Raw genomic sequence first — 14310 nt, 5'->3', positions numbered from 1 at the left:
CGTATGCAGAAGCTGCAGCGATTGCTCCACCTTCCCAACCACCTCCTCATTATCGACATTGCAACAAGGTGGAACTCCACCCTGCACATGGTTGAGCGGCTGTGCGAGCAGAGGCAGGCCATGATGCATTTGTGGGAGGATACACGGCCAGGCACTTTGAGAGCAGACATGGAGTTGACAGGTGTGCAGTGGTCGAAGCTGAAAGACCTCTGTAAAGTCCTTCAGTGTTTTGAGGAATGCACACGACTGGTAAGCGCAGACGAGGCCATCCTAAGTATGAGCATCCCACTTATGCGTCTGCTCATGCAAACTTTGACGCACCTTAAGGAGCAGGCGTCTGCAGCCAATGTTGACGAGGAGGAAGAGGTGGAGGGAATCCTTGATGACATTCAGCCATTGTCTGCTCAGGGACCTCTCCTGGACGAGGTGGAGGAAGAAGAGGAGGAGGAGGATGATGATGGGGATGATTACTTAGGGGAGGAGGATGCATCTCATGGGGCAAGTGAAAATGTTGGCGTGGCAAGGTCTGGTACAGGGTTTGTGCGTCACTGGAGGGATTTGGATTTGCCAGAAAGTGCTCCTCCACCCAGCACTCGCAGTGCATCATTGACACCGGGAACATTGGCCCACATGTCAGATTATGCCTTGCAGATCCTAAAAACAGACCCACGCATTGCCAAAATGATGAACGATGATGACTACTGGTTGGCCAGCATCCTGGATCCACGCTATAAAGGCAAATTACAAAACATCATGCCACAGGAGAACCTTGACCTAATATTGGCTACTAAACAAGCAACTCTGGTTAACCGGTTGGTTGAGGCATTCCCAGCACACAGCAGTGGTGATGGTTCTCACACGAGTCGTACGGGCCAGGGGCAGCATGGCAGAGGTGTTCGTGGTGCACACAGCAGAAGTGGCGTTGGAGACAGGGGTTTCATGACAATGTTGTGGACTGATTTTTCACGGACCGCTCACACAACTGGTAATACTGCATCGATGGAAAGTGACAGGAGACAGCAGTTGTCAACTATGGTTAACAACTACTTTTCCTCCCATATCGATGTTCTCCCACACAGGTCATTCCCCTTTGACTATTGGGCCGCTAAACTGGACACCTGGCCTGAATTGGCACAATATGCCTTACAGGAGCTTGCTTGCCCAGCTGCAAGTGTGCTATCGGAAAGAGTCTTCAGTGCAGCTGGATCAATCCTGACTAGTGTTGAGCATTCCGATACCGCAAGTATCGGGTATCGGCCGATACTTGCTGTATCGGAATTCCGATACCGACTTCCGATATTTTTTCAATATCGGAAGTCGGCATCGGAATCGGAAGTTCAAAGTTGATTGACAGCCTGACGTCATCATGATGCGCGGTGTGTGCGCATCATGATGCGCCGTCATTTCGGGCCTTCCGGGGGTCTCTGCCGGCCTGCCGGGGGGCTGTGCCGGCCTGCCGGGGGGCTGTGTGGACTGCCCGGGGTCTGTACCGGCCTGCCGGGGGGCTGTGCCTGCCTGCCGGTGGTCTGTGCACCCTGTGGGGGTCTGTACCGGCCTGCCGGGGGGCTGTGCCGGCCTGCCGGTGGTCTGTGCACCCTGTGGGGGTCTGTACCGGCCTGCCGGGGGGCTGTGCCGGCCTGCCGGGGGGCTGTGCTGATGTCCGGGCGTCTGTGCAAGCATCATCCGATGGGACTACAAGTCCCATCTGGCGATGCCTGCTACCATGACAGTGATTGACACATTAGCCAATGATGGGACAGTAGTAGTCCCATCATCCGGCTAATGTGTTAAATGTTAAAAAAAAAAAAAAAAATACTACATACATACTACATGCATGCTACATACATACTACATGCTACATACATACTACATACATACTACATACATACTACATACATACTACATGCTACATACATACTACATATATACTACATGCATGCTACATACATACTACATGCTACATACATACTACATATATACTACATGCATGCTACATACATACTGCATGCTACATGCATGCTACATACATACTACATACATACTACATGCTACATACATACCACATATATACTACATACATACTACATACAATACATTCATACAATACATACATAGACATACAGTACATATAACATAGAGTAACATACTTACCAATACTTGTCACATTGTTCCCCGAAGCCATTGTCTTTTACGGAATAAATATTAACATAACAAACCACAAAAATACTCACCCACGATCCGAAGCAGTCCACGAGTGTGTCCCACGACGATCTTGGGTAGAGAACTGCAGCATCAGCTGTTGCTGCCGTTCTCTACGGGCTGCAGGAATCCAATGACGGAAGGTAGGTATCCTTCCGCACTGTATTCCTCCGCCACTTAAAAAAAAAAAGTCCCTAGTCTCACTTTATGCCATTGCTGCGTGGGAATTTCCCACACAGCAATGGCATAAAGTGAGACTAGGGACTTTTTTTTTTTTAAGTGGCGGAGGAATACAGTGCGGAAGGATACCTACCTTCCGTCATTGGATTCCTGCAGCCCGTAGAGAACGGCAGCAACAGCTGATGCTGCAGTTCTCTACCCAAGATCGTCGTGGGACACACTCGTGGACTGCTTCGGATCGTGGGTGAGTATTTTTGTGGTTTGTTATGTTAATATTTATTCCGTAAAAGACAATGGCTTCGGGGAACAATGTGACAAGTATTGGTAAGTATGTTACTCTATGTTATATGTACTGTATGTCTATGTATGTATTGTATGAATGTATTGTATGTAGTATGTATGTAGTATATATGTGGTATGTATGTAGCATGTAGTATGTATGTGGTATGTATGTAGCATGCATGTAGCATGCAGTATGTATGTAGCATGCATGTAGTATATATGTAGTATGTATGTAGCATGTAGTATGTATGTAGTATATATGTGGTATGTATGTAGCATGTAGTATGTATGTAGTATGTATGTAGCATGTAGTATGTATGTAGTATGTATGTAGTATGTATGTGGTATGTATGTAGCATGTAGCATGCATGTAGTATGTATGTAGTATATATGTGGTATGTATGTAGCATGTAGTATGTATGTAGCATGCAGTATGTATGTAGCATGCATGTAGTATATATGTAGCATATATGTAGTATGTATGTAGCATGTAGTATGTATGTAGCATGCAGTATGTATGTAGCATGCATGTAGTATATATGTAGTATGTATGTAGCATGTAGTATATATGTAGTATGCATGTTGCATGCATGTAGTATATATGTAGTATGTATGTTGCATGTAGTATATATGTAGTATGTATGTAGCATGTAGTATGTATGTAGTATGTATGTAGTATGTATGTGGTATGTATGTAGCATGTAGCATGCATGTAGTATGTATGTAGTATATATGTGGTATGTATGTAGCATGTAGTATGTATGTAGCATGCAGTATGTATGTAGCATGCATGTAGTATATATGTAGTATGTATGTAGCATATATGTAGTATGTATGTAGCATGTAGTATGTATGTAGCATGCATGTAGTATATATGTAGTATGTATGTAGCATGTAGTATATATGTAGTATGCATGTTGCATGCATGTGGTATATATGTAGTATGTATGTTGCATGTAGTATATATGTAGTATGTATGTAGCATGTAGTATGTATGTAGTATGTATGTAGTATGTATGTGGTATGTATGTAGCATGTAGCATGCATGTAGTATGTATGTAGTATATATGTGGTATGTATGTAGCATGTAGTATGTATGTAGCATGCAGTATGTATGTAGCATGCATGTAGTATATATGTAGTATGTATGTAGCATATATGTAGTATGTATGTAGCATGTAGTATGTATGTAGCATGCATGTAGTATATATGTAGTATGTATGTAGCATATATGTAGTATGTATGTAGCATGTAGTATATATGTAGTATGCATGTTGCATGCATGTAGTATATATGCAGTATGTATGTTGCATGTAGTATATATGTAGTATGTATGTTGCATGTAGTATGAATGTAGCATGTATGTAGTATGTAGTATGAATGTAGCATGTATGTAGTATGCATGTTGTAGGTATGTAGTATGTATGTAGCATGTAATTTTTTTTTTTTTTTTTTTACATTCAACACATTAGCCGGATGATGGGACTACTACTGTCCCATCATTGGCTAATGTGTCAATCACTGTCATGGTAGCAGGCATCGCCCGATGGGACTTGTAGTCCCATCGGACGATGCCTGCACAGACCCCCGAAGCCTGCACAGCCCCCCGGCAGGCCGGCACAGCCCCCCGGAGCCTGCACAGCCCCCCGGCAGGCCGGCACAGCCCCCCGGCAGGCCGGCACAGCCCCCCCGGAGCCTGCACAGCCCCCCGGCAGGCCGGCACAGACCACCGGAGCCTGCACAGACCCCCTGGCAGGCCGGCACAGCCCCCCGAAAGGCCCGTACAGACCCCAGAGAGGCTGTACAAGGGAAAAACAGGATTTTTCTTATTCCGATACCGGAAGTCCCATAGACTTGAATGGGACTTCCGGTATCGGAATCGGCGATACCGATACTTTTTTTTAAGATCGGCCGATCCATTCCGATCCGATACTTTGAAGTATCGGACGGTATCGCTCAACTCTAATCCTGACAGAAAAAAGGACCCGTCTGTCAACCCAAAATGTGGATGATCTAACCTTCATTAAAATGAACCATGCATGGGTTTCCAAGGATTTTGTCCCACCTTCCTTTGATGACACATAGGTTGCCAGAAAAATGGCTTGCTTTGGTCCTCCTCCTATTCCGCGAACTTGACCTATTTTGCCTTTTGCAGCAGCTGAATGACCCACATCTACATATGCCACTTTGTAAACCTCCCTAAGTGGGTGGCCCCCCCATGGCTGGGGTTACCACCTAGCGCACAAAACCGTGCGAGTGCCGTTGCCCTGGACAGGTGGGTAGGCCGACTCTTGGGCGCAGGCACTGGCATAGGGTCCCTCATAGTGCAATCAAGTGTCTCTGACAGTGGTGGTGCACACCCGCCGTCAGACACACCGCCGTACTATGAGGGGCCCAGTGCCAGTACCGACGCCCACGAGTGGGCCCCCCTTGCTTGGGCAGGGCCCCAGCATTTGCAATGTTTACCTCTCCCTGCTCCTCCGCTGCGTAGTCTGGGCTGTCAAATCCTTCACTGGGACTGCCACTACAAATTGATTGAACTGAAAGATGATGGTTAAGATGTAGCTATGCCCTGTCCTGCTGGCCGGGCTCTAGCTCCAGATGATCAGTGGCTTCCATTTCTTATGGACGTCGACTCACAATTACATGCAGTGGTGGTTTATCATCAGCTTTCACAGTTTTCCTACTCACAAACGTGTGACATTCCGGCGCACATTTCAAAATGTGCCCTCTCATGCCAATCAAATAGAATCGCCTACGGCCTGTGGCTTCTGTCTTTTGCACTCCAAAGTTACGTGACAGATCATGATAGCCAGTGAGCACCATGTTTACATCGCTCCCTGTGATAAAAATTGGATTGAGATGAGTAACAGTGATGGAATCCACGGAAGTGCGATACAGCAAGACTTTATTCACAAAAAAATGTTTTCACTGTCTCAACACACAAATTAATTGAGGGTCAGCATCGCCTATGAGAATTGTGATGGAAGTTTTTCCCATGAATAATAATTCCTAGATTTCTGCAATCACTAGCCTTTATGTCACTAATTGTATGCATCTCATTTCCTATTGTGGAGAGGCTGGACTGTATTACTGAGACAGAAATATATATGAAGATTTAAAAATAACACCAAAAGTATATAGTTGTGTACGCCTCAAATGCATTTCCTTTTTTCCACTTTTTAGATTGCTGTGTAATCCATACTGAGAACACGGAGATTTTACATGGTTAAACTATGCTATATATACCTGCTATCCAGTGATAAAGTACCCTTTCTCAACTTTGTACAATCTGGTCAAATCCATACTGGGCCTGAGAACATCTGAGTCTGCCTCCTGATCTATAGACATATATTTTTAATGTGTAAACTAGGCTACATATATACGTGTTATCCAGTGAAACTGTACCCTTTATCAACTTTCTACAATGTGGTTGAATCCATACTGGGCCTGAGAACGTCTGCCGAGCTGTTAAGAAAGCTACAGCACCTGTGGTTTGGACACGTAATTTTTTCAGGAATGACGGTTAGGCCTAACTTTGGATTTGCGGTTGACCTGAACTTACTGGGAAATCATCGTTCGCAGGGAATAATCTGAATCCCAGATCCCCATCACTAACGGAGTTCAGCAGGTTATCTACACCTGTAAGCGACAAAAGCTGGTCCTTTCAGTGTAGCGTGCATGCAGCCCCGGACATGTACTGGAATGCTAGACCTGTTATTGCTCGATCACACGTGCCACAGCCTCGCGTATCCCTCTAGTAAGCTTGATGCGTACCGCGGGGCCATGCCGGAGTCTCGGTCGTTAACGGAATAAAGCTGAGAAATCGCTAGCACAACTACAAACGGACATACCACACCACACACAGAATCGACAAAGCTTGCAATCTGTCCATCTTTTCTGTAGCTTGTATGGTAGTGGTTTCCCGGGTGCAGTCCAATTAAGCCACAGGCTCCATTCCTGGTGGTGCCCTTTTGGACATTCCTTTAAGGTTCAGCTTTGCAATCATACTGCCCCCGGAAACCAAAAACTTTGCCTTCAGGGACGCTGTTTGGAGGTTCGTGGGAATAACGCCGCCCGATCAGCAGTCGGCATATGGGTCGCCCTCCCAGGGCTGTGGGGTACTCGGTACCGGGCCGGTGTCAGTGGGATGTGTCACAGCAGCGGTGACCCGGACGGTGGCCCTGGGTGCCCATGTAAATGGCGTGGTATAATGGTAAAGAGTTTATATAGATAGTTTGATGCCACCTGTGGTGTTCGGCAACATAGATGATAGGCCGACGCTGCAAGCAGATCCTCTGGGACTGATGGTGTTGTGCAGCAAAGATGGAGAAGCTCCCCACAGGTGGAGCTGGAGTCCCAGGGAAGTGTAGATGTAGTGATGGGGGAAAGGCACAAGTGGTGTAGATGCTGGTACCCAGATGTAGCGGTGCTGGAATAACTGTAGGACACCAGAGCGTGCAGTTCCAAAGCTTTTCTCACAGTCTGCAGGTTACACAGATGCCTGCCTCCGTGCTGTGTCCTCCGGGTCAGGACCTCTGCCAACCTCCGGGACCAGAATGGAAAGCTCCCTTCCAACACTCCGCCAACATGTACCTTCCTGAACGTCTCCTTTCTAGCTCTTGTGGGGGAAGCACTCACAGGACCGTGGTTCACTGAAACGCCTCCTGTCTATCAGATGTTCCTCAGACTTTACTTGTATGGCAGACAGCTGTAGCCTTTTCCTTCTGCCTCGCACACGTCGATGCTGGGGCCTCCGAGCCTGAGTTGGGTACAGAGCATTTATAGCTGCTACTTCCCCCGGTTTCTGCTTCAGGAACGTCAGTGTCCCTACAAAGTCGGAGACCGGAATCCGGACCATGCGCTCCAGCTAGGAGTGAGCCTTAACTCTGCTCATCCTCCAGCTCCCCTTCTCACGTCCACACACTTCCCCTTCCCTGCACAGAGTGCCCTAACTTACCTCCTCCCGACCACAGAAAGCAGCTCCTCAGCAGTCAGGTTCAGAGGTCTCCCTGCTGGCCTGGAGTGGGAAATGTGTTGTGTGTTGGTTTCACTGCTAGAGAGATCCTTCGTTGCTCCCAAGCTTGACAACACACTCCCTAGGAGGAAGGCAATGCCACAGTGGTGACCATACTCTTGGGGACGCCACAAGTGCACTGAGGCCCAGCCACTGCTGGATGATGCTGCTGGTACATTGACCCAGACCACTACATTCCCCTCGCACTCTACACAGCCAGAATCTGACCCAGAGGAAACTCAGGTTCCCCTTCCCGCATACCATACCACCTTACACGGTGACAAAGAGGAAGGTGCAGATGAAAGTGCAGGTTCCTTGAGCAGGTGGGGGGGCATACTCATGGGCAATGGCACTGGCACAGGGCACCGCATAGTACGCAAAAGTGTCTCTGCCGGTGGGAGGGCCTAAACAGTCAAGTGCAGTGAGATGGAAGATGGGGACGACAAGGAGTTCAGAGTAGTGCAGGGATTCCCTAGCAAGGAGACTTATGTAACTGGTTTCAATGTTGGGACAGCAATTTTTGGGGAGCACTATACTCTGGTGAATGATATATGGGGCCCACTGTACACTGGAGCATTCCAAAGGTGGACATCAGACACTGGAGCAGCATTTACAGGGCCCATTACACACTAGAGCAGTAGAAATGGGGCACATTATATATGGAGCATTATTTGGGCCCATAAGACAGTGGAGCTTCATCCATTGGGACCAACATATACTGTAGCATTATGTGGAGCTCATCATATACGGTTTGAAACATTATATGGGAATAATGATTCCGTATGGAGAAATATATGGGCCTCATTACTCTGTATAGCGCACTAAGCACTGGCCATAATACTGTATGGAGTTATATACTGTCCGTTTTTGGAGGTATTGGAGAATTTAAAATGGATATCAGTCATGAGATGTAACAAGTGAAGTATTTTTCATTGTACTATACCGCTATTTCTCTGCCGTATCGGAGCATCATGAGTTGTGGTATGTGTTAAAGGGGCGCTCTTTGGCCCTGGGCCCACGAAAACCTGGAGCCAGCCCTCCCCCCCCACAACTGTAGCCAAATAACCCCCATTTTTCAGTGCGTAACTAGTATTATGAAGTTAATTAAGGTTGACAAGCTTCAGTAACAAGAATTTATGCTTTTGGCATTCAAATGGGCACTGTAGGTGTGTTTCCTGTCCTCCTCTCACTGCCGACTGACCCATTGACTTACATTGGGTTTCGTGTTTCGGGACGACCCCGACTTTTCCCTATAGTCGGCCGATTTTGCTCGACCTGACTTTTGGAAAAGTCGGGTTTCATGAAACGAAACTCGACCCTATAAAACCAAAAGTCGCTCAACACTAGCCACCACATCAAATCTCTGTCATGACCAGCCCAATGTCCAGACCTGATCCCCATTGAAAACCTCTGGAATGTAATTAAGGGGAAGATGGATAGTCACAAGCCATCAAACAAAGAAGAACTGCTTAAATTGTTGTACCAGGTGTGGCATAAGGTCACCCAAAAGCAGTGTGAAAGACTGGTGTAAAGAATGCCAAGATGCATGAAAGCTGTGATTAAAAATCATGGTTATTCCACAAAATATTGATTTCTGAACTCTTCCTGAGTTAAAACATTAGTATTGTTGTTTCTAAATGATTATGAACTTGTTTTCTTAGCATATTTGAGATCTGCAAGTACTGCATTTTTTTATTTTGACCATTTCTCATTTTCTGAAAATAAATGCAAAATTTATTGCTTGGAAATTCAGAGACATGTTGTCAGTAGTTTATAGAATAAAAGAGCAATTTACATTTTACTCAAAAATATACCTATAAAGAGAAAAATCAGACAAACTGAAAATTTTGCAGTGGTCTCTTATTTTTTGCCAGAGCTGTGTATATATATATATATACAGTATATATATTTATATATATATTTAGATAGATAGATAGATTTATTGCTGCTGGTCCACATACCATGTGTGCATTTTGCATAAAAAGAGTGAATCCCTACAATTGGTGGAAATTGTGGGAATGAAGTCCCAGAGAGTATAGGAAATTGCAGTGTAAAGATTCAATGTCATGATTAAGGCAGTTATAGCTTTGCAAACACAGTCTGAAAGAGTGGAGGAGCCTGTTAAAGGGAATCTGTCACCTAATTTTTCTCATATAAGCTGCGGCCACCGCCATTAGGGGCTTATCTGCAGCATTCTGTAATGCTGTAGATAAGCCCCCGATGTAACCTGAAAGATAAGAAAAACAAGTTAGATTATACTCACCCAGGGGCGGTCCGGTGCTGTCCGGGTCCGATGGGTGTCGCAGGTCCTGGTCCGGCACCTCCCATCTTCATGCGATGACGTCCTCTTCCTTGCTTCTGCCGCGGCTCCTGCACAGATGTACTGATTTGCCCTGTTGAGGGCAGAGCAAAGTAATGCAGTGCGCAGGCGCCAGGAAAGGTCAGAGTGGCCCGGAGCATGCGCACTGGAATACTTTACTCTGCGCTCAACAGGGCAAATCAGTACATCTGTGCAGGAGCCGCGGCAGAAGCAAGGAAGAAGACGTCATCGCATGAAGATGGGAGGCGCCGGACCTGGACCTGGGGCACCCATCGGACCGGACCGCCCCCCCGATGAGTATAATCTAGCTTGTTTTTCTTATCTTTCAGGTTACATTGGGGGCTTTTCTACAGCATTATAGAATGCTGTAGATAAGGCCCTAATGGCAGTGGCCACAGCTTATATGCAAAAAATGAGGTGACAGATTCCCTTTAAGCAATTGGACCAGGTGCAACAGCAGCAGACCCAACAGGAAACCAATAAATTTCTTATCCAGCAGTTTCAGCATCAGCAGGAGTTGAAGCAGCAGTTCATGAAACTCTCAACTGAAATTTTGGACAACTCTTTTTTGCAAACTGCTCCAGGTCTCTCATATGTGAAGGGTGTCATCTCCCAACAGCAATTTTAAGATCTCTCCACAGTTGTTCAATGGGATTTAGATCTGGGCTCATTTCTGGCCACTTCAGAACTCTCCAGCACTTTGTTTCCATCCATTTCTGGTTGCTTCTTGAAATATATTTTGGGTTATTGTCTTACTGGAATCAGACCCAGCTTTCTGACACTGGGAACTACATTGTGACCCAAAATCCTTTGGTAATCTTCAGATTTTGTGATGCCTTGCACACAGTCAAGGCATCTAGTGCCAGAGGCTGTGAAATTACTCTAAAACATCTTTGAACCGCCACCATATTTGACTGAAGGTACTGTGTTCTTTTCTTTGGAGGTCTCATTCCATTTTTGGTAAACTATAACCTTGAGATTGTTGATATTTTTAACAATTGTGGTTCTCAAGTCCTCAGACACTTCTCTTCTCCTTTTTCTGTTCTCCATACTTAGTGTGGCACACACAGACACACAATGCAAACTTTGAGTCAACTTCTCTTCTTCTTATCTGATTTCAGGTGTGACTTTTATATTGCCCACTCCTATTATTTGCCACAGGTGAGTTTGAACGAGGATCACAAGCTTGAAACAAAGTTGTTTGTTCACAATTTTGGAAAGGTGCCAACAATATTGTCCAGCCCATTTTTGTAGTTTTGTGAGAAATTATGTACAATTTCCAATTTATACCAAAACATGTATATACAGTATATATATATTCACACAGGGTGGGCCATTTATATGGATACACCTAAATAAAATGGGAATGGTTGGTGATATCAACTTACTGTTTGTGGCACATTAGTATATACGAGGGGGAAAACTTTTCAAGATGGGTGGTGACCATGGCAGCCATTTTGAAGTCGGCCAGTTTGGATCCAACTTTATTTTCAATGAGAAGAGGGCCATGTGACACATCAAACTTATTGAGAATTTCACAAGAAAAGCAATGGTGCTCTGTCCAGCCATATAATTGCTGTCTAGAATGTCATTTTTGTGTGTTTTAATCCTTCATATATTTCATACTGTAAGGTAACAGCACCACCTGCTGGCTGTTTAATGCATAGATTCTAGTTTATTTTGCAATGTATTGTGGGATTGTTCCTATTAAATCATAGTCTTGTTTATGACACTGTGAGGTGAACAGCAGCCATTATTCCTCCTTGTGTCTTAGGAGAAACTACATCATTCGTGTTCTTCATGCTTCTTAAACAGCCTAAGCATAGTTGGTAAGCACTATCTATGTGTTATAATCCTGTGTTTATAACATTGTTGTATTAAATAGGTAATCATCAGCTATGTATTACCTCATGTTACCTATGTATTACCTCATGTTAGCTATGTATTGCCTCATGTTACCTATGTATTACCTCATGGTACCTATGTATTACCTCATGGTACCTATCTATTACCTCATGGTACGTATGTATTACCTCATGTTACCTATGTATTTGTGGGGAAGGTGACTTGACAGACAGACGTGTCTGGCAGTAGGAGGGGACGGTTTGTACACCAGAGACAGAAATTGACAGGATAGAAGGGTGACAGCTAGGAAAGGCAGGATAGGAGGATGTAGTACTGAGAAGTGACCACAAGATGGCAGGGGAGAGTAGTGCAGGACTATACATCAGCTTATGGCTCAGGATATGCTTAGTCATGGGGGTGGGGAGATAGGAGCCCGGGAGGGGAATTCACCTGTGAGAGAGGGGATAAATAGAAGTAGGCGGGGCTCGAGAGGAGTTTAGTCCCGGGAGGAGCTCAGAAGAAGACAGGGAAGAGAGAAGAGCTTGGCCAGAGGACGGACAGAGAAGAGACAGTCAGAGGGTGGCCCTGACCCGACGGACCGCAGGACAGGCGAAGTGACGTACCGCAGGACAAGTGAGGCCCCGGGGGGGTACTGACTGGACGACGACCTCGGACAGGTGAAGTGCTGGGGGTAGATTGGTCTAGGACAGCCCCCGTGAAAGATACGCGAGGTGCGTTACTGTGATTGGAACGAAGGTGCCTGTGAGGGGAACAGCAGCCATTATTCCTCCATATGTCTTAGGAGAAACTACACTATTCGTGTTCTTCATGCTTCTTAAACAGCCTGCTCTAAGCATAGTTGGTAAGCACTATCTAGGTGTTATAATCCTGTGTTTATAGCGTTGTTGTATTAAGTAGGTAATCATCAGCTATGTATTACCTCATGTTACCTATGTATTACCTCATGGTACCTATGTATTACCTCACGGAACGTATGTATTACCTCATGGAACCTATGTATTACCTCATGGTACCTATCTATTACCTCATGGTACCTATCTATTACCTCATGGTACCTATGCATTTCCTCATGGTACCTACGTATTACCTTATGTTAGCTATGTATTACCTCATGGTACCTATGTAATACCTCATGGTACCTATGTATTACCTCATGGTACCTATGTATTACCTCATGGTTCCTATGTATTACCTCACGGAACCTATGTATTACCTCATGGAACCTATGTATTACCTCATGGTACCTATCTATTACCTCATGTTACCTATGTATTTCCTCATGGTACCTATGTATTACCTTATGTTAGCTATGTATTACCTCATGGTACCTATGTAATACCTCATGGTACCTATGTATTACCTCACGGAACCTATGTATTACCTCATGGTACCTATGTATTACCTTATGTTAGCTATGTATTACCTCATGGTACCTATGTATTACCTCATGGTACCTATCTATTACCTCATGGTACCTATGTATTACCTCATGGAACCTATGTATTACCTCATGGTACCTATCTATTACCTCACGGTACCTATGTATTACCTCACGGTACCTATGTATTACCTCATGTTACTGTGTATTGCAAACTATCTGTATTTTTATGCTCTGTGCAGTTATATATTCTGAAATGCTCCTATTATTGCATCCTATAGTTTCACCCTTTCCTGTCACGTCTGCAATCAATAAAAGAAGGTTACAATTTTACAGCCTCTTTTCTTAAAGAAGACAGGGGGTTTAGCTACATGTCTCATTGCACATCCTGCTAACGTGTATGAGGACAGTATAAATGGTGTGCTTGGTTTTTAATGTAACTTTATTCTTTCCTGAGTTATTTACAAGTTTCTCTTTGCTTACAGCCATTGACATGTCGCAAAGGTAACACGTGAGGAGCGGATAGAAATTGTGTTGTTGTCTGGTGAACGCAGTACCCGGGTCATTGCAGCAGATTTCAATGCAAGACACCCTACGCAAGAAAACTGTCACCATTACCATTTTATTTAGGTGTATCCATAAAAATGGCCCACCCTGTATCTCATACACATACATATCTGTCTCTCTATATTTTTTTTAATTAAAGATATCTTAGTAAAAGTTGTTATAACTTTTATTTTGGGAAATCTATTCATGTGACAGTGCTATGATTGAGGTGCCTCTACAGCACATTAATAGTTCAGAAAGCCTAAACAAAATGTATAGATTTGAACCACATAGTCTTGTGAGGCTTTTAAGAAACCCATTTACTGTATCCCTGCTCCATACTGCCTACATTGACTATACTGACAATTATACAAGGTGATTTTTCTGCTTTCTTTTTGTAGAATTACCTAACAGGCCCCCCTGGTATCTATAAATACGTCTGGCCTATATTTCCGAGTAACATGAGCATGATATCTTTAACTTCTGCTCAGTACATTTCACCTACACTCCAGTGAGGAATGT

The 14310-nt window shown here is 44.7% G+C and overlaps 1 long non-coding RNA gene across 1 annotated transcript in view; it reads left to right on the top strand.

The window, feature by feature from the left end:
• Positions 1–13926, top strand: part of LOC141053104 (uncharacterized) — a 52139-nt gene extending 38213 nt beyond the window's left edge. Inside the window, exons 3-4 of the long non-coding RNA XR_012220971.1 lie at positions 11120–11159; positions 13728–13926. This is a non-coding gene — a long non-coding RNA (uncharacterized lncRNA). The remainder of the gene's footprint in view (positions 1–11119; positions 11160–13727) is intronic.
• Positions 13927–14310: the final 384 nt, after the last annotated feature.

The sequence above is a fragment of the Dendrobates tinctorius genome, unplaced genomic scaffold (genome assembly GCF_039654945.1).
Source record: "Dendrobates tinctorius isolate UK_male_01 unplaced genomic scaffold, ASM3965494v1 ptg000165l, whole genome shotgun sequence".
NCBI lineage: Eukaryota > Metazoa > Chordata > Amphibia > Anura > Dendrobatidae > Dendrobates > Dendrobates tinctorius.
Note: the sequence above shows the minus strand (reverse complement) of the source record. Positions and strands in the feature narration are given on the sequence as shown.